Raw genomic sequence first — 19567 nt, forward strand, 5'->3', positions numbered from 1 at the left:
TGTGACTATACAAACTGCACTCAGCCTCCTCCGGTTGATGTAGCTGGGTTCTGTTTTGTGTGTTATGGTATAGATCCTGTTCAAATAAACATTAGCACCAGTGTTTGTGATTTGAATCCAGGTAGTGTGGGATTCAAAGGTCCTGTGAATTTACTTAGGATTCTTCCTGAGTAATGTGGATAATGTTGGCTTCAAAGAAAACAAAAAAGACAAACAATAACAACACCTATAAACAACTAGGAGTTGTTAGTCCTAAAGAGATCCAGAGACCAGCACTAGACTAGTTAGTGGGGAGCATCAGAGCCCAGAGGACAGAGGGTCACTGGTGGCAAAAGGCCAGAGCTGCCTTCATGATTTCTGTCTGAATTGAGCAAAAGAACCCTAAACTGATTTGTGATACCTCTGCTTCTCTGTCAGGTAATTCTCAAGACAGCTGCAGCAGTAAACTGGGGAAGGAAGAGGGGAAAGGAAAAGTAGCACAGTGTGCACCAATTTCAAGGGCTCTAGAAGACCGAGAACAATTTCTGTTGGAAGCGTCAGAAGTTATCCGCATCTGAGGAATAAAGAGGAATTGAAGCATCAAATGAGCAGCATGTCTGGGTCGTTTGCTAATGGTCTTGCACCCTTTCCCTTGGATCTCCCCTAGAACTAGATTCTCACTAGGATTTCTGTACCTCATTCACTCTTTAAAGGGTCGTGTGTAACAGATAAACGACTCTATCCAGGAAAGATCTGCCATACAACCCACACAAGGGAAGAGCAGCCTTCAGCCCACTCACAGCGGAACATTCCTGTTGCTAGCGCGTGTTCCCGTCCGGGTGGCCGAGCGCGCGGACCGGGAAGGGGACGCTTTCTGGTGCGGACCGCGAGCGAAGGCTGAGAGCGCCGCCGCCGGAGAAGACTGTCGCTCGGCAAGATCCAGCCAGCGGCGTCCCGGCTTGGCTGGCTATTTCCCGCCCCAGCCTCAGCCCCCGCCCCCGCCCCTGCCGTCGCAGACACTGACCAGGCGGGTGCGGAGGAACGCTAGATCCCTTGGCCCTGCGGGATCCGGCTGGGCCCGGATCCGCGGCTCGGGAGGTGAGAGCCGGTACCTGCCTCCTGCTCCCTGCCGGGCTGCTGGGAACCGCAACAATGGGGACAGACTAGGGACGCAGCCCAGGCCTCTGGAGTGCGGCGGTCTGGGGCAGCAAGATGGTCCTGGCGGCCTGGGCCGTGAGGACACTGGTTTTAGACCCGGGAAACTCCAGTAGCCAGAGGCTTGGAGGAGGGTCTTGGCTGCGTCTTGGGGCCGGGTGGCTTGATATTTGGTGGATTTTGTAGCCCGGAAAGGGAGTCATAAGAGGCACTGAGATTTAACTAGAGTGATTGTGCGCTCTTGGCCTTTGATACTTAGCGCCCAGGAGACTAACCATGGCGGGGTGCATGGGAGAAGGTTTGTTTTGAATTTCAGGGCCCAGGGCGTGCTTGGTCGCTAACGCATACAGGGTTATGTCTCTTCCATATCCACTCCCAGGGTCTGGAAGTTTGGCAGAGTGTGGTCAGGCTGGGGGAGAAGACACCTGGGGAATTCAGCGTCTCTGAGGCAACCAGTGAAGGAAAGAGCTCATTTGGCACCAGAGAGTGAGCAAAGAGCTAAATACTCTGCCTCCTTCTCCCAGGCGAGGGGTGAGTGATTCTAAGGTGAGAATTGTCACAGGAGTAGAGACCAGTGAAGTGTTAGCTGCTTTGGGTTAGGGTGAGGTTAGAGGAAATTGTGATTTGGGGATTGTAGGTTGTTAGGCCGCTAGGATTGGAGGCTCAGCTTTATGTGGGTCGTGGTGGTAGCCTAGGAGATGAACGAAGCAGTTTTGCAGAGTGGGCTTCCTGCTAGAGAATGACCTCTTAACTGTGGGGGAGTGGGTGACTCAGATCTGTTAGAGGTGCTGTCTTTTGCTAGTTAATGTGCCTGACTACTCTGGTGGCTGGACTTGGAGGTGAAAGAGATTGGAAGGGGAATTTGAGGGATTGATGAATTTGTTCCTCAGTAGAGGACAGTGTGTACCTTTTCTTTGTACTCCGAGTCAGAGTGGTGACTGTCATTGACAGTATTTTAAGAAATGTTTTGGGGGTATTTGGATACAAAGCTTTCCTCTTTTTTTTATGTTTCTAGTTTGTTTTTGAGTTGTGACTCATGCTTTCTTTTTAGTACGGTAGCTATTATTTATGATGAGAGACAAATAGATATTATGATACATCTAAGTTAATCTAAAAGCCTGTTTTTACTAATTTGTATACCATTGTTCAGTGTGTGTGACTCTAGAGAGATGTGAAACCCCTAATAGTTTATGTTAAAAGCACTTTGTATCCTTAAATCCATGAAACTTTGTTTTCTTTAAGCCACAATGTGATTACATTGAATCTGTTAAACCTTAGTGACTGTCATTTCAGCACTCCTGCTGACTGTCACAGGACATTATTTTAACAAGAAGTGTTCAGTGAATTTGATCTGTTCACTATTGCCCTGTGACAATCTGTGTCACTGAAAGGCAGTGTGTAATTACCAAGTTTGGCCTGCAGCTGTGGGCCAGAACTCTGCATCAATTATTCAGGCTAAATTTGGTGTTTTGTCTATAGATAAGTTTAAAAGTGAACCCTACATGAAGACAAACAGTATCAGAATCATCATCGCACTTTCTGAATTTACTTAGAGTTTATTTAGGAATCACAGCGTAATTAGAGTACAGTATAAATTTGCATATGAGATGAGTTAATTTTGTTTGTACCTACACTGATAGTTCGTTATTCTAGAGATTATTTTGCCTTAAGCTTAAAAATTTCCCTGCAAAAACTGTCTTTATCTTTTTTAAGATTTTCTATCTTAAGTCACCTTTCTTAAACTCATACCTATTGCATTATGCTAGGCACTAAGTTAGGCACTTGTATATTGGTACTAAGGTTTTTGAATTTTTTTTTTTTTTTTTTTGAGACAGAGTCTTGCTCTGTAGTGAAGACTGGCCTTGAGCTTGCTATGTAGTCCAAGCTGGCTTCAAACTCAATCTTCTTGCCTCAACTTCCCTAGCGTTGAGATTTTAAGTGTGTGCTACCACGCCCCATGTCTTCTGACATTTTGATTGTGGTATTCCTGGTTTGAAAGTGGCTATACATCTATGACCAAAAGAAATAAGAGAGGTGTAGTAAGCTTTTAGTCACCTGGAATAAAGTTTTTATAGTGTACTGATTTTAAGTAGTAGCAATTGCATAACTCTACATTTCCATGCAAAAAGAGTTATAAATAGAGTGTAGTGGTACATACCTGTAATCCCAGCACTTTGGGAGGCTGAGGCAGGAGGATTACAAATTTCAGCCTCTGTACAACCTAGTGATTTAGAGAGACTGTCTCAAAATAAAAAATAAAAAAGGACTGGGACTATAGCTCAGTGCAAAGGCCTTTGGTGCAATCCCCACTACTATAACAAAACAAAAACTATGTGTTTACATTACCATGGGATTGTTTTTGCATTGCTTTATTTAAATATACCTGTTAAATTTAAGTACTTCTGTAGAAGAATCACAGGGTAAATCATTTGTTTCAGTGTGTGCCTCAATGAGCAGTGATTTACAAGTACTGTACATCTGTTCAGGTTCCCCAGGAAGCCATGATATTCTCCTTTCCATTGTGGTTTTGGGAGCATGAAGGCATTGCTTACACCCTATATCTGGTTCACTGTATGTAGGCTGGGAGTGTCTGCTCACTGCTTGGTGTGCTGTCCTCTGGAACATCAGGAATAAGATTGAGGTAAGCCTGGGTCTATTCAAAGTTGCTTGCCTCTTAATTTTTACTGCATAAAATATATTGTTAATCTGAATGTTTCTTCCTTTAGTTGTTAGCCATCATCCTAATCTGGTAAGATGAAATTGTCCTTTACATCTTTTCTTTTATCTCTGTGTGTGTGTGTGTGTGTGTGTGTGTGTGTGTGTGTGTGTGTATACCTCCAAAATAAATGAAGAAATTTAAAATCAAAGCACTTAGATCCAAGTAAATTCTTTGAAATTACTGTCAGTTTTGATTTGGAATACTGTAGTCTCTTGGTCAAAGGAATGAAAAACTGGTTCATATTTTCTTTGAGGGCAAGGTGATTACAGTGGTACCTTAATTCACGAATGTGTACTATGCTCACAGTTTGGTTGCAGCCATTATCATGAAATTGTGGAGAACCATACCTCAGTTCATGAACTCAATTCTCTTTACTGGTAGCAGACCAAACTGGATAAGAACTGAATCAAATTTCTCCATAAGGTCATTGACCTTAACCATTGAATTTAATTTGGTTCTTGTCCAACTTGGTTTATGACCAGAATCATGGAAAAAATCAAGTTCATGAACTGAGGCACCACTGTATTTATACAAATGTTTTGTCTACTTCTTAGTCAAATACTTTAGAAACTCTTGGAACGAAGACTTAGAGATTTTGGTTCTTTAGAAAAATTCTGAGAGTTGGCTGTTACAGTAGGAAGAACATAGTCTTTGGAGATTAAAAGTATCCCATCTTTGTTTCTTGCTCACATTTTGACCTTGGTAAGTGCTTAACTTCTCTGAGCTTTGGTTTTGTTTTTCATCTGTAAAATGGCACTAATACAATCATTTTTTTTTATTTTATTTTTTTATGGTACTGAGAATTGAACCTAGGCCCTTTGCATTGAGGTATATCCCCAGCCTTTTTATTTTTTATTTTGAAACTAAGTCTAGCTAGGTTGCCTAGTCTGGGTTTGAACTTGGACTCCTGCTTCAGCCTCCTGAGCTGCTGGGATTACAGTCACGCAGCACCATGCTCAGCCTTCTTTGTAGATTGCAGTGTGGATTGGGGATGAGGAGCTTGGTGCTTCATGGTTGGTCAGTGCTAGTGGTTAGTAGAAAGTAGTGTGTACTTTCTATTAAGGGGCTATTGTCAGAAATTAGTAATAGGAACGTGACTGGGTGCTGTGTAGGGATGAGGGCTGTTTCCTTTATCCCATGAGGAAGGTGGTTATGTAGTGTGCATTTGTTGGGACTCTTGTAGGGGAATTGTTGAGGGTAGTCTTTAGCTAGTACTGATTAGCAAGAGTGCACACTACAAAGTCCAAGGTCATTCCTGGTTCTGGTAGATTTTTTACTGGTGATTTCTGTGGAAAAGCTAGGAAGTGACTGATATGTCCTTATTTGGTAACAGGTAATAGGCATACCTATTGACAAATTACGGCAGACAGCATTATATTCTGTGTGTCTCTGATCAGGATGATTCTCTAGGGTTTTTTGTTTTTGTTTTTGTTTTTCCTTCAATTTACATCAGAGAACTGGCTTTGGTGGTTTTTCCTGGAAGGCTCCAAATGTCTAAATGCTGGAGAGATTTGTTGTCTTTCTCTGGGGCTACTTTGATAGAATCTAGCACTGTGTTCAGTTTTCTTTCTTTCCTTTTTTTTTTTGGGCATTTGATAAGTATCAAACTAAAAGACATGTTTTTGATGAACAGGAGATTTGCAGGTTTTGTTATTGAATTGTTCAGTTTTATTTTTTCCCTATGAGAGAAAAAATAATTCCCATTAATATTCAAAAAAGTTAGGTAGAGACGAAAAGTGATTTGGAGTTAATTGGTTCTAAATCTCTTACAGTTTTGCCCTGGTCATTCCCTTTGCTCTATTCAGGGTGTCTTTGATTCTCACTGAGAGTAAGTAATATTCCTGTGTCCTCAAAATACCACTCTAGCCCCTGGCATGTCTCTGCTTCTACATCTCGTGGGACCTTTATGAACTGGTTTGGTCCCTTCTGTATGTTCTAGTTTCTCTTCTGCCATAAATCTTTTGACACTAGAGACTACGTTATAGGGAACTCCTTGAAGGTCCCATTGAAGTAAGGACCTTGCGCTTGCCAGCCAGGCACTACACCACTGAGCTATATCCCCGGCCTCATCTTGTGCAAGTTTTCTTCCCCATTCTAGTATCTATCTGACTTTAAGATTAGAATGAAAAGTTCAGGCTCTACCTTCTCTTAGTAAAAGCCTTCTCTTTGTTTCCATAAATGCCTGTCATTTGTATGACATTGCATTTTGTGCAAGTTGCTACCTCCTTTTCTTCCTCTTCCTCCTCCTCCTTTTCGCTCTGTTTCTTTCTCTTAAACATAGAGTCTCACTATATATTTTAGGCTGGCCTTGAAGTCACTAAATAGTCAACAGTGCTGCCCTCTCAGCAGTCTTCCCTCCCACCTTAGCCTCCTGAGTGCTGGGATTACATGTGTGCACCATTGTACAAGCTTCTTTTGTCGTGCAAGTTTCTTTTGTGTGATCACCAGTTAAATTTTGGTATTGTGTTTTCCGTGCCTAGATTATGACCTACTTGATGGCTTGTCTTATTTACTTTTATATTATATTTTACTGGGTCTGGTTATGAAAGGATAAGAAGTCATTTTATATGGGATTAGTGATGTGATATAGATTCTAACTTTATGGCTGCCCCTAATCCATGCTGAAACAGTATATCTACCTTTGTATTCCCAGGATGCTAAAGGTAACACTGTCTTGCTGTGAAAATGTGTTAGTTAGTCTATATGTATGCGGTTTCAATGCTGGGAGTTATTACCTTTTCTTCTTGGTCTTGCAGAAGTTTCTTTCGGAATACTGAATGTGATGGTGCATGCCTGTAATCCCATCTCTCTAGAGGCTGAGGTGGTAGGATCTCCATGTGTTCAAGGCCAGCTTGCATTGCATTAGAGAGTTCGAGGCTTAGCCTATCTCAAAACCAAAACAAAAAACAAAACAGACAAAAAGCAAAACAAAACAAAACCCTCCAAACACCAACAACCAGAAAAAAAGTTTCCTATGGGAGAGAATGTGGTAGTTCTTCATTGGTATTGTTTAGGGTGGCTGTTTATTGCCCTGAGCACTTTGTCCGCATGTGTAAAGAAGCCACAAGTGACTTTGGCTGGTACCAGGTTTCTTTATTGCCTAGCTGCTACCTGTCTGGGAATGGGAAATGATTCTTATTCTTATTTTATAATTTGTGTGTGTGTGTGTGTGTATGTGTGTGTGTGTGTGTGTGTGTGTGTGGTATGAGAACTTGAACCCAGGGACCTTTGCACCTAGCTACATCTCCAGTGCTTATTTATTTTTTATTTTTTTGCAACAGGATCTCACTAAGTCTCTTAAGTTATCCAGTCTGACTCAAACTTATGATCCTCTTTCCTCAGTCTCCCAGAATGTTTGCGATTCCAGATGTCTAGGAAGTGAATTTAACATTGTGACTTCTGCTGGCTGGTAGGCCTTTTGGAGACCTACTTAAACTTAACTGTTACCATATTCAGGAAATAAGATTGATCAAACATTATTTAGGAATTTGAATTCAGTGTAATTCAAATGGAATTTCATTGAATTCAGTGAAAACATTTGTACTAGTTCTCTATGATAGTCACTCTAATAGTGAAATTGATACATTATTAATTCTTTGTCAGAATGTTGGATATTTTGAGGTATTTATTTAGAAAGTATAGAATCATACCAATTCATTCGGTCACTCTCTTAGTTCTTAGTAGTAAAATAACTCAAGAAAATATCATCTGAGTTACTTTAATTTTCATGGCTGATCAGAACACAGAAGACTGGGTGTTTGGTTGCTTATTGAAATCTATATAATGTAAGTATTCTTTCATATAAGCAATAAACATGGACTGCAGAAAAGAAAAACATGCAAACTAACTTAGTTAGGTTAAAGATAAACACTGATAGGATAGAAAGGAAAATTGAACCAAAGCATAAGGCACTTTAATTTAGCAGCAGCTGTTAAAGATGTTTTGTGAGCAGTGTTGTGATGTTGGGAAGTTATTATAATATAGGTTGAAAGCAATTAAAACATGAAATTTTCAATACATAGACACAGTGAAGGTACTACCACTCAAGGTTTTATATCAGCACTACCAAATAAATGACTGTGTTAGGTAGAAATGAAAAACACCTGCCTTACTACTGTGAGTTTATACTTTGTATTGTATATGTTGTACTTTATGTTGACACATTTGTTTTACTTCATCCAACAACTCTGAGATAGATATCCCCATTTTACAGACAAATAAACAAACCTGAAGAGGTGAGGTGGCTTGCTCATAGGTGTACAAAGATAAAACCAGAGTCATCATGCCAGTTGTTTTTCCTCCCCCGTCCCTTCCCCTGCCCTCTTCCTTTCTCTCCTCCCCTTCCTTTCTCTTCCCTTCCCTGCCCTCCTGTCTCCTCTCCTCTCCTCTCCTCTCCTTTTCCTTTCTTCCTTCCTTCCTTCCTCTGAGACAAGGTTTCCCTATGTAGTCCAGGCTGGCATTGAACTCACTGTGTAACCCAGCCTGGCCTTGAACTTGTGGCAGTTTTCGAGCCTCAGCTTCCTGAGAATTGGGATTATAACTGGATTTCATGATAGCTAGTGTTATGCTAGTTTCCTGATTCTGCATTTACTCTCCTTCAAGTCCTCACATGAAGGTAGGGTTTTTTACACCAACCTTCAAACCCCTAAAGGATACACACAAAAAGGCACCACATAGGCAGCAGAGTCTGCTGGTTTACGGGCAGCGCAGTAACTGGGAGAGCTGGATGGAGAGGGGCTAGGGCAGCCCCAGCTTCCTCATTAGTGGTCAAGAAAAAAACTCAGAACCAGGTGGGGATTAACTTGCAATTGAAGCCCATAACATTAATAAAAGTCTTCCTCCTATTATGGTGTTGTATCGAACCTGGGAGAAATGTGAAAATTTAGGAAAAGAATCCTTTAGTGTGATTCTGGCTTAAAATTACACCCCACTTTCATTGTGTCTTCGTCCCACTGCTCATCCTTTCTCCCTCTTTCCCTGTTTCAGTGTCCCACTGTAGCCTGATGCTGGTTGCCAGTGATCCATGGCTTCAGTGCTATCTTCCCCCGCATCTTAGAACTCTTTCCTCCCTGACTTTGTGCTCAGTTTGCTGTGCCAGGTGCCATCCTGAATTCTCTTTCCTGGTGACTTTTAATGCCGCTAGGCCGCTGTGCTTGAAGGTTTGTGGGTGTGTTGAGAGGAGGGAGTCAGGAAAATGGGCTGTCCTGGTCACAGGCAGTTCCCACTGCCTCCCTAGTGTTGAGCTGTCTCTTCTACTCAGGGTGCTCCTGTCTTGTCTCCTAAGTGCCCCATTTCCCACTGCAGCTGCTTCCTTATTCTCAAAAGTTGTCCTTTTCTCAGATCCACCACCTGTGACCTCACTTTAGGGCTGGTGCTCTTTAAGATTTTCTTTTTCTTGCCTTTTGAGACAGGTCTTGCTGTGTAGTCTAGGCTGGTCTTGCACTCACTATGTAGCCCAAGGTAGTCCTAAGTTTGTGGTGATCCCCCTGCCTCAGCTTCCTGAGTACTGGAATTAGAGGAATGTACCATCATACCTGGCATATCAACATCCTTTTCACCATTTAATCTCTTGCTTTTGGAAAGTCCTTGATGTTTGTTCCTTGTTATACAAGTACAGTAATATATGTGCACTTTAAAGCTACAACATTTTAAATTAGGGAAAGGAACCCATAAACCTGCATCTCAGTGTTAACCACCATTAAGAATTTGACCTATACTTCTTCAGATTTTTTTCCTACTGTGCCTGCTAACAGATTTGTGTGTATGAATAAGTAATTCCCTTTTGTGGAAATGGGATCATGATATATTGCCTTTTCTGTAATTTTTTTTTTCACTTGATGTTTTTTTCTTAAGCATTGTTTTAAGTTTAGGACATAAGTATTTCTAGAAGCTTTTAATAGTCACATAATATTACATCGTGTATTTATTTATGTTATTTTTCTAGTTCACTGGTTGTAGACATTTGTCTTTTTTTTTTTTTTTTTATGGTGATGATATTGGGCATTGAACCAAGGGCTTTTGTACTGAGTTACATCTCCAGCCCTTTTTTAGAAATGTGGTGGTGGGGTTTCTGGGTTCAAACTCATGACCTCGTGCTTATCAGGCAAGCACTTGAGCCACTGAGTTAAATGCCCAACCCCTCCAGCCCTTTTTTAATTTCTATTTTGAGATGGATCTTGCTAAGTTGCCCATGCTGCACTTGAACTTATGATCCTTCTGCTGCAGAGTATTTAGATGATAGTCCTGATCTACCACACTTGAATGATACTGATTTGTATTTGTACTTTTTGTCATACATCTTTTTGTACTTTGTATGCTTTTTATATGACAGGTTCCTACAAGTGGAATTTCCCTCTCTGTCTCTTCCTAATTCTGAGCATTAAGTGGCTAAATGAACAGGCTGGGCTTGGGTTCACAATGATCCTCCTGCCTCAGCCTCTTGAGGTGCTGAGATTACAGGCATGTGCCATCACACCTGCAAAAGACTTTTTTCTTAATGTTTGTTCTTTTTTTTTTTTTTTTTTGTCTTTTTCCTTTTTATCGGTACCAGGGATTGAACTCATGACTGCCTGCTTGCAAGGCAGGCGCTTATGCCGCTGAGCTAAAACCATTCTCTACCATTTTTCTTCAGAGAAGATCTGCCTGTGAGGTTTTTTTTGTTTTTGTTTTTTTTTTTTTTTAGCAGTGGGAATTGAATTTAGGACCTCACAACTGAATGACATGTCCAGCTCTGTTTTTCAATTTGAGCCAGGGTCTCCCTAAATTGCCCAGGATCCAGAGTGCTGGGATTACAGGCATGAGCTACCAAGTCCATCTGGGTAAACTATGTTATGGAAAATTTCCTATGCATATACAGTAGTAGAGTGTAATGAACCTTCATTGTTAAGATATACATGCAAACTATTCCCTAGAAGGCTTATGTGTTCAGAGGTGGGGCTTTTGGAAAATGATTATATTATGAGACACTAACTTCATTAATATATTAACCCACTGATTACTTCATAGGTGAGTGTGCTGTTAGGAGGTGGGGCCTCGATGGAAGAAGTAGGTGACTCAGGTCTAACCTGGGAGGGCATTGTGTGTCCCCCGTCCCTTCTCCTCTGTCTCTTCCCTTTGTGCTGTGAGGTGAGCAGCTTTCCTCTGTTGTGCTGTTCTGTCCTATTCCTGCCACGTACCAGACGTACCAGACGACCATAGCCCCTAGACTGTGGACTGGAATAAACTTCTCCTTTTAGTTGTTTTTCTTAGGTATTTGTTCACAGTAATGAACAAATAACAAACAAACAAAAGAACCAAAAACCACAGTGATGAAAAGCTGAAGCCACACTCAAGTGCTTATCATTCAGTTTCAGCAGTTATCAGCACTTCCTCAATTTTTTTACATTGTACTACCCATTTTTTGGCATTTTAAAAGCTAAATCCTCAACACTGTCACTGAGTGTTTCTAATAGAAACATTTTATTTTAAATAGGAACGTTTTATTTTAAAAACATGACTATGATGTTATTTTTTCCTGTGATAAAATTTAACAGTATTTCCTTAACAGAAGACTGGGTTTTTACGCTTGGCTTTGATACTTGATGTTTATCTTGGACAATTCACAAGCTCATTTTTTCATCTTGAAATGTGCTGAGGATAATATTGGTAATCCTACCTCGTAGGGTGTTGTGAGGCTATCTCATTTATTCCCACATAAAATGCACAGTGCTTTATTTATCTGGGGGTCAAACATTTTTGTCTTTATATTTATTTAAAAATTAAAAAAATAATTTGTCTTCATACTTTCTACATTCAGCAGGTAATTACTGAACACCTGAGTGTCAACCAAAGAGGAGACACTAATGTTGGTTTCCAGGGTTCTACATTTTGTTGATTCTCTGTTTGCGTCTAAAATGTATCATCACCCTCCACCCCTGTGCTGGGGGTCAAATCCAGGGCCTTGCAGATGCTTGATAGATCCTCTACCACTGAGCTAAACACCTAGCCCCTTAGATGGGCTTTTAAAAACTCTTTTTTATGGGCCAGGGATTTAGCTCAGTGGCCTAAGTGCCAGCCTGGCAAGCACGAGCTTGTAAGTTTGGTCCCTGGTATCAAAAAAAACAAAAACAAAAAACCTTTTTTCTGCCCTAGATTTGGATGTAACCCTGGTTTTCTTCTCATATTTCCTCTGTAAGCCTTGCCCTTAGAGATCTAGCTCTTCTACTCCCACCACTTCATGTTATACAGATGACTCAGTTGTATAACTCTAAACTTCATTTCTTTTTTTTCTCTTTTTGAGACAGGATCTTTGTTATGTAGTCCAGGCTGACCCTGAACTCACTGCATAGCTCAGGCTGGCCTTGAATTCACATCTTCCTGCCACAGCCTCTCAAGTGCTGCAATAACAAGTATGTGCTACTGCATTCCACCAAACCTGGCTTTTTAACCATGCAACACATCCCCCGCTTTTTAAAAATTAAATGTTTTTTTAGATAGGGTCTTACTATGTAACCCAGACTGGCCTAGAACTTATGGTGATCCTCTTGCCTCAACCTCCTGAATGCTGGGATTATAGGTGTGTGCCACTGTGTCTGGCCAAACGTCCTGTTAGCCTGGCTTTTTTTTTTTTTTTTTTTTTTAATCATAGGGATGTGTATTGAACTGAGTCTGCAGACTGGGGCTATAGCTTGGTTTCAAATACTAACTGCCAGCTTGAGCAAATCACTCACCTGTCTTGATCTTGGTGAGTTCTCAATCATGTAGACTAGAGATGAAAGTCCCTGTAAAAATGTGTCAGCTATGAGAAGGTGGTTTCAGAAATGTTCTACTGAGCACATCAGGGGTCATATCTATTACCCTGTCTCGCAATCAGTTTTTGACTTCCCAGGCTGTGCTCAGAAATCCAGGCTTCACCCTGATGACCTATTGCCTAGACTGCTCTAAGACTTTTCTACCTAATCTTGCTTTGCACAGCCATCAGAGTTTCCTTTTAAATTGAGATTTTTGGATGATACCATTTTTATTTGAGATTCTTCAGTGGTTCCCAGTGGTAGCTCAATGGCATAATAGTTATACTTGTTACAGGTTGACAGATGCTAAATGCCACATATTTGCCACAATCCTTGTTTGGTGAAAAGTTCAAATTTCTTAGCAAGGTCCTTGTGACATTGTAGGATCAAGAACTGACATAGGTGCTGGGGATGTGGCTTGTGGTTGAGTACTCAGCATGCCCAAAGCTCTGGGTTCAGACCCCAGCTTGCTTGCTTGCTTGCTTGCTTGCTTGCTCTCCCCTTTCTCCCTTCCCCACACCTGCTTAAAGGAAACTCTGTCTTTTAATGCTCAGATTTGTTACCATCTCTGTAAAGCCCTTCCCATTCTTTCCAGGCAAAGTTATTAATTCTCTGTCCTGTGGAACCCTAGTCAGTCTTTCTCTTTATACCTTCTTTCTCGTCCACCTCTCTTCTTTCTTTTCTCTTTCTTCCTTTTTCTTCCCACCTTCTTCTCTCTTTTCTTTTCTGCCTTTTCTTTCCTTCCCTCTTTTACTCCCTCCTTTTTCCTCTTCTGTTCTTCAGTCCTTTCCTTTTCTATGTGGCATATAATTTACATACCACAACTTTCATTTTAGAGTATTCAGCTCAGTAATTTTTAGTGTATTCATGAAATTTGAAACAATTCCTATTGTCTAATCACAGAACATTTTTTTACTACAAAAAGAAACTCATTTGCATCAAACAAGCACTTCCTATTTTTTCCCCTCTTTTTTTTTTTTTTTCCTTTGGTACCAGGGATTGAACTCATGGCCTTGTGCTTGCCAGGCAGGTGCTTGTGCTGCTGAGCTAAACCCCTGGCAATCCCCTCATGTCTTGATAACTGTTAATCTTTTTAACCTCATGTATTTGCCTGTTTTGGGCATTTCTTAGAAATAAAATTATGCAATATGTGGTCTTTTGTGACTGATTTGTTTTACTTAGCATATCGTTTTCAAGTTTCAACCATGTTATAGTATATTTACTGCATACTTTTTTTTTTTTCTTTTCTTTTTCTCTTTTTATCAGTACTGGGGATCGAACTCACGACTGCCTGCTTGCAAGGCAGGTGCTTATGCTGCTGAGTTAAATCCCCAGCCCCTTTTTATCTTTTTTTAAAAAATTGTATTTAAGGGGGCTGGGGATTTAGCTCAGCGGCATAAGCGCCTGCCTTGTAAGCAGGCAGTTGTGAGATCGATCCCCGGTACCGATAAAAAGGAAAAAGACCAAAAAAAAAAAAAAAAATTTGTATTTAAAGAAAGACTAAGCAAAATAGAAAAGGTAGAAATAATATATACGTTCAGAGAAAAAAATAAACAATAAGAAATCACTAGTTGATGTTGACATGTTGTCGTTTTACAAAACATTCAAGATATAAAAATGGAACATGTAAAGTGGGAATTCGAACAGTGAGACTGCAAACATTTCTGTTCAACTGTCCAGCAAAAACTTAGTAACATGGTTGTCAATCCTATACACTTAAACATACATGCAGTTATCGATATCTTCATTTATGTTTAGATTAAACAAACTAAAGCAGGTTAAAATCATTCTGAACAAAGAATAATAGTATTTCTGGATTTCACATCATGACACTCCATGATCATCACTGGGTACTGTAGTGTCTTTTTGTTTTTTAATTTAATTTAAAGAAAGACTAAACAAAACAGAAAACGGTAGAAATAATACATAATTTCAAATAAAAAAATAAACAGTAAGAAATCACTAGCTGATTACAGATTGTCTTCTTACAAATAGTTATTCAAGATAGTAAAGTGGAGCATATAAAGTAGGGATTCAAACAGTGAGATTGCAACCAGTTCTGTTCAACTATTCAACAAAAACTTAGAAATATGGTTATCAATCCTATACACTTAAACATACATGCTGTTATCCATATCTTCAATTATGTTGAGATTGAATAAACCCAAGCAGGCTAATAATGCTCTGAACAAAGAATCATACTATTGTTGGGTTTCACATTATGACACTCCAGGATCAGCACTGGGTATTTTAGTGTCTCTTTTTCTTCAAAGTATCTGTTCATTTCATCATGTGTCATAAGATCAGTTCTCATAAACTGTTTATAAATTCTATACATGCATGAGTCTTAACATGTATTTCTATTCTTTCTATATTAGAGAGAGAAACAAAACAAAGCAAGGCAAAACAAAACATATTCCTATAAACGTGTAACAAACATATAAGACTATTGTACAAAGAGTTCTACCATGGTTCCTGTGTTGTCTCTTGTTATCTCCAATAGAATTGGCAATATAATCAGACATAGTATAATTTAATATATCAGTACATAACAGTATTAATAAAAACACAACTTTGTATATAGTATAGAACTGTCAAAAACTGACAGTTATCAAACCAGAATGTGTATCGTAGAGTCTTGTCATCTTCAGTGTAGTTGCCTATACTCTCAGACTTGATGCTATCAGTCACATCAGTTTTGAATAAAATCTTTTCTGCCTCATTTCTGTTATGCTCTTTTTTTGCCATCAGTTGTCTGCTTATCTTCTTCCTTCTGTTTTCTGCTCCATTCATTGAGACCTCTCTGCCACTGTTCCTAGAATCCTAGTACTTTTCTCTCTCTCTAGAATGCCCTGCAGTATTCTCTATAGAGGTGGATTGGTGGTTGTGAATTTCCCAAGTTCCTCTTTGTCTTGGAAGCATCTTGTTTCTCCATTAATTTTTAGAGACCCTGTAGCAGGGTATATCAATCTGAGATGGAGGCTATTTTCTTTCAGGACTTGGAGTATTTCACTCCAGGCTCTTCTTGACTTGATGGTTTGTGTTGAGAAGTCTGCCGTTATTCTGATGGGCCTTCCTCTATAGGTTATCTGTTTCTTGTCTCTAACAGCTTTTAATATTCTGTTATTATATTGAATTTCTGGGATCAATTATTATATGCCTGGGTGTAGCTCTGTTTTGGTTGTAGGTGGCTGGAGTTTTGTATGCCTCATATATCAGAATATCATTTCCTTTTCCTATGTTTGGGAAGTTTTCCTTAATTATTTCTGTGAATAATCTTTGTAGTTCTGTTGTTTGTACCACAACTTCTTCATTCATGTTCTTTATTCTCAAGTTATAGATCCTTTTGTCATCTTCTAGCCTTTGTGTTGTTACTGCTTGTTTCCTTGTTATTTTTAAAAAGTTTTCCCTTTCATACTCACACATTGCAAACCTGTCCTCCAGTTTGAATAATGTATCCTTAGTTTCTTTCAAGCAGATTTGCCATCTTTCCATAGAGATTTTAATTTCCTGGTGATCTCTTTGAATCTGCTTCATGTATTCTATATTTTTTAAATATTCTTCACCAAATGGTTCTCTCCTTTGTTTGAGTTCTTCCCTTCTTCCGTCTATGTCTGCTTGAGGGGTACTTAGTATCTCTTTTATTAATCTTCTTATATCTTGCTTTACTTGGCTAAATATTTCACTTTTGAACTCATCTATTAGGTCCCGAATATATCTCTTTATGTCCACTGGCACTGTGTCTAGTATTGCATGTTTGCTGTTCTCATTCTCCTTTGTATTTACCTGTCCTGGGTCAATGTCCTCAGGGTTGGGACCTGGGGACTTTTTGTTGTTGCTTCCTCTTCCCATCTTTTTTGCTTCCTCCAGAAGGCCCCAGTTTCTTTCTTCGTTGGTTACAATTCTTCTGAAGTGTGCTGGCTAGATGATTCTTCCCACTGCCATGTGCCAGTGTATGCTGGTCCTTTCCCTCCAGATCAGTCAAGCTGCTGTGGCCTGCACTGTCTTACTTTGCACCGCCTCCTCTACGAATCAGTCAAACTTCTGAGCCTTCACTAGGTTAGTGTGGTTATTGTGCGCCACCACAATAGGGACTTGATTTCGGTTAACCTATTGGGTCTCAACCAGGTCACGGGACCCAGGCCTAGCTCACTCCACCAGTCCTGTTTGTGAAGGAAACAATTGACTGAAGTCAGTGCTGTCCTTTGTACTTGCCAGTCCTGCCTGGTCCCAGAATGTCATCTGCGGGAGCCCCCCTATTTATGGAATGACTCCACTCCCGTCACCACAGGTCGATGTAGGCATCCGGGGGTATAGAAGATAAGCCCTTAGGGTTCTAAGATAGTGTTCATTGTGTCAATTAAAAATGGTCGAAAGTTTAACTAAGTGATTCAGCAGGGGGCCAAGGTCCTTAGTTTGTGACATTCTCAGCCCATGCAACAGGAGGACACAGCAGATGGTGTGAGTGCTGCACTCACCCCAGGGGAGTGGCCTGCATACAATAAAAGGCAAATGAGGAGATGCACATTGCTGGTTCTTCAGAGGAGCCCAACTTGGCCTTTAGCCTTTGTTGTAGACTCTTTAGCCTTCCGTCATAGATTCCTTAGTGTTCTTTTTTTTTTTAGCCAGGCTACTTTGTAATATTCCTTAGTGTTTTCATAGATTCTTTAGTTGTCATCGCAGTTGCATCAGCCTCCTAATGGGAACTTGCACAGGACACTGTAGTAAGCTCCAGCCCTTAGGCTGGACCCTTCAACCTCCAGACTGATGTAGACATCTCACGAGTGGTGAATTAGGATAGTCAAATGGGTCTATGTGGCATATTAGCTTAAGCAGTTCATGCCAAAGATTATCAGTGTACCCCACAGAAGTACAAGTACAGACCATAGTGTCTTCAGGTCTCATCAAATTGCAGAAGCAACTCCAGGAATCCCGGAAGCCATTAAAGAATGCAATTACTATAACTTTATCTAGAGCCACTCCTGGTATCAAAATCTGTATCAGTCAAGGTTTACTAGAGAAACAGGTATAACACAAAATATGTAAATGTATAAAAAATTACAAGATTGGCTTATAATGGTCAGCCATAAAGTTGGATGAGGGATCATGCGGAGAGTGTTTGCATACTGGAGGCTGAAAGGTCCAGCCCAAGGACTGGAATTTACTGCAGTGTCCCATGCAAATCCATATCAGGAGGCTGATGGGTCTGTGACAGGGACACTGAAGAATCTATGAAAGAAGACTGAAGAGTCTCAGGCAGAAGCCAAACAGTTTGCTAGGAGCTGGGAGTCATCCAAGTCAAAGGTGAAGACTGGAGCTCCTCTGAAGAACCCCCAGTCTGGTGTCTCCTCATTTGCCTTTTATTGTATGCAGGCCACTCCCCTGGGGTGAGTGTAGCACTCACACCATCTGCTGTGCACTCCTGTTACATGGGCTGAGGATGTTACAAATTAAAGACCCTGGTCCCCTGTTGAATCACTTAGTTAAACTTTTGATCATTTTTAATTGACACAATGAACACTATCTTAGAATCCTAAGGGCTTATCTTCTACACCCCAGGATGTAGAGCTATTGAGTCAACTTAGTCGTTTCCAACAGCATCCAAACTTCAGACACTATTGCTCTCTTCCATGAACTCTGGTATACTGGGATTCATTATCATTCATTAGAAACTTAATAAATATGGTTTAGTTTGTGTGTTTGTTTTTGTTTTTTGAGATATTGTCTCTCTATGCAGTTCAGGCTAGGCTTAAAGTTACTGTGTTGCCTAGGCTGGTCTTATTAGAGATGTGCACTACGGTGCTTGGCAATAAATATGGTCTTATATTATCTCCTTGGCTAGTTGACCTTAAGCCCATTAAAACCAAGACTCCTTTTTTGTATTTGCAATACAGAGGTGTTCAAACTATACAATTGAATTGCTTCTAACATTTTACCTATTTAAACTGTATACTTTGCAAAAGAAAAGGGGAAGCCAAGAGACAGTAAGAAATAATTTACAATAGGTCAGTTTTACTCATCATTTTACTTAGCAAGTGATTGTTCATAAGGCATTGGATATAGTCCATCCTGTTGTACATGTAATTGACAGTTACTATGGACAGAAGAGAAATTGTTTGGAGGGTGAGAGGGTGGTGATGCATTGGTTAGTATTCTAAAAGTATTGTGTGCTGTTTGTGCACTGGAGCCACAAAGGTTGGTTAGTATTCTGTAGGGAAAAAAGAACTGAAGGCTACTGGATTTGACTCCCACAGACTTACTGGAAATGATAAGAATGAGAATGAATAGAGTGCGGCTACAATCTGGAAACTTCTTAAAATTGCTACATAGATCCATGCAACAAAACACATGAGAGGTTTAACTTTTGAATATTACACTCTTTTGAATTTATTTTCTGGATGTGTCTATAGGAGTAAACACTTAAAACTATATGCTGTAGTTCTATAGTTCTATAATCAAAAGGCTTTTCGTGACCTTCAGTTTAGCCTGTGAAAAAGGAGTGCAGATATAAGCCATCACATTTGACTTATTGCTGTTTAAAAATTAACTGCTTATGGTAGTGCATACTGTAATCCCAGCACTTGGGAGCTGAGGCAAGAGGATTGCTACAAGTGAGGCCAGCATGGGCTACATAGTAAATTCAAGGCTAGGGTCTTATGTAGTGAGACTCTGTCTCAAAAAAAAAAAAAATAAAAATAAAAAAAAATATATATATATACACACACACACACACACACATATACATGTATATGTGTACATATACACAAGTATATATAAATATATAGTTGCATACATTTAGAAAGTATATATATAAAATATATTTTTCTATATCACTTTTTCACTCAACCATTTTACTCAAGTCACTTGAATTTCTAGTAGTTTATTAATAGAGTTTTGGGTTGATAGTTTTATATGTTCTAGTCTATGCCTATTTAGGGTCTTATTT

General features: G+C 39.9%; 1 protein-coding gene across 5 annotated transcripts in view; it reads left to right on the forward strand.

Moving 5' to 3' along the window:
* The first annotated feature begins 857 nt into the window (after positions 1–857).
* The window catches only part of Rad54l2 (RAD54 like 2), an 83696-nt gene continuing 64986 nt past the window's right edge, over positions 858–19567 (forward strand). Inside the window, exons 1-3 of one of the 5 annotated variants that reach the window (XM_013159943.3) lie at positions 858–1077; positions 1514–1680; positions 3621–3775. The gene's annotated coding sequence lies outside the window, so the exon portion shown is untranslated. The remainder of the gene's footprint in view (positions 1078–1513; positions 1681–3620; positions 3776–19567) is intronic. The other 4 variants (XM_003476706.5, XM_013159944.3, XM_063248941.1 and 1 more) reach the window with 4 other exon arrangements.

Source organism: Cavia porcellus, unplaced genomic scaffold, assembly GCF_034190915.1.
Source record: "Cavia porcellus strain 051 isolate PalLab524CR breed Dunkin Hartley unplaced genomic scaffold, mCavPor4.1 scaffold_5, whole genome shotgun sequence".
Classification (NCBI taxonomy): domain Eukaryota; kingdom Metazoa; phylum Chordata; class Mammalia; order Rodentia; family Caviidae; genus Cavia; species Cavia porcellus.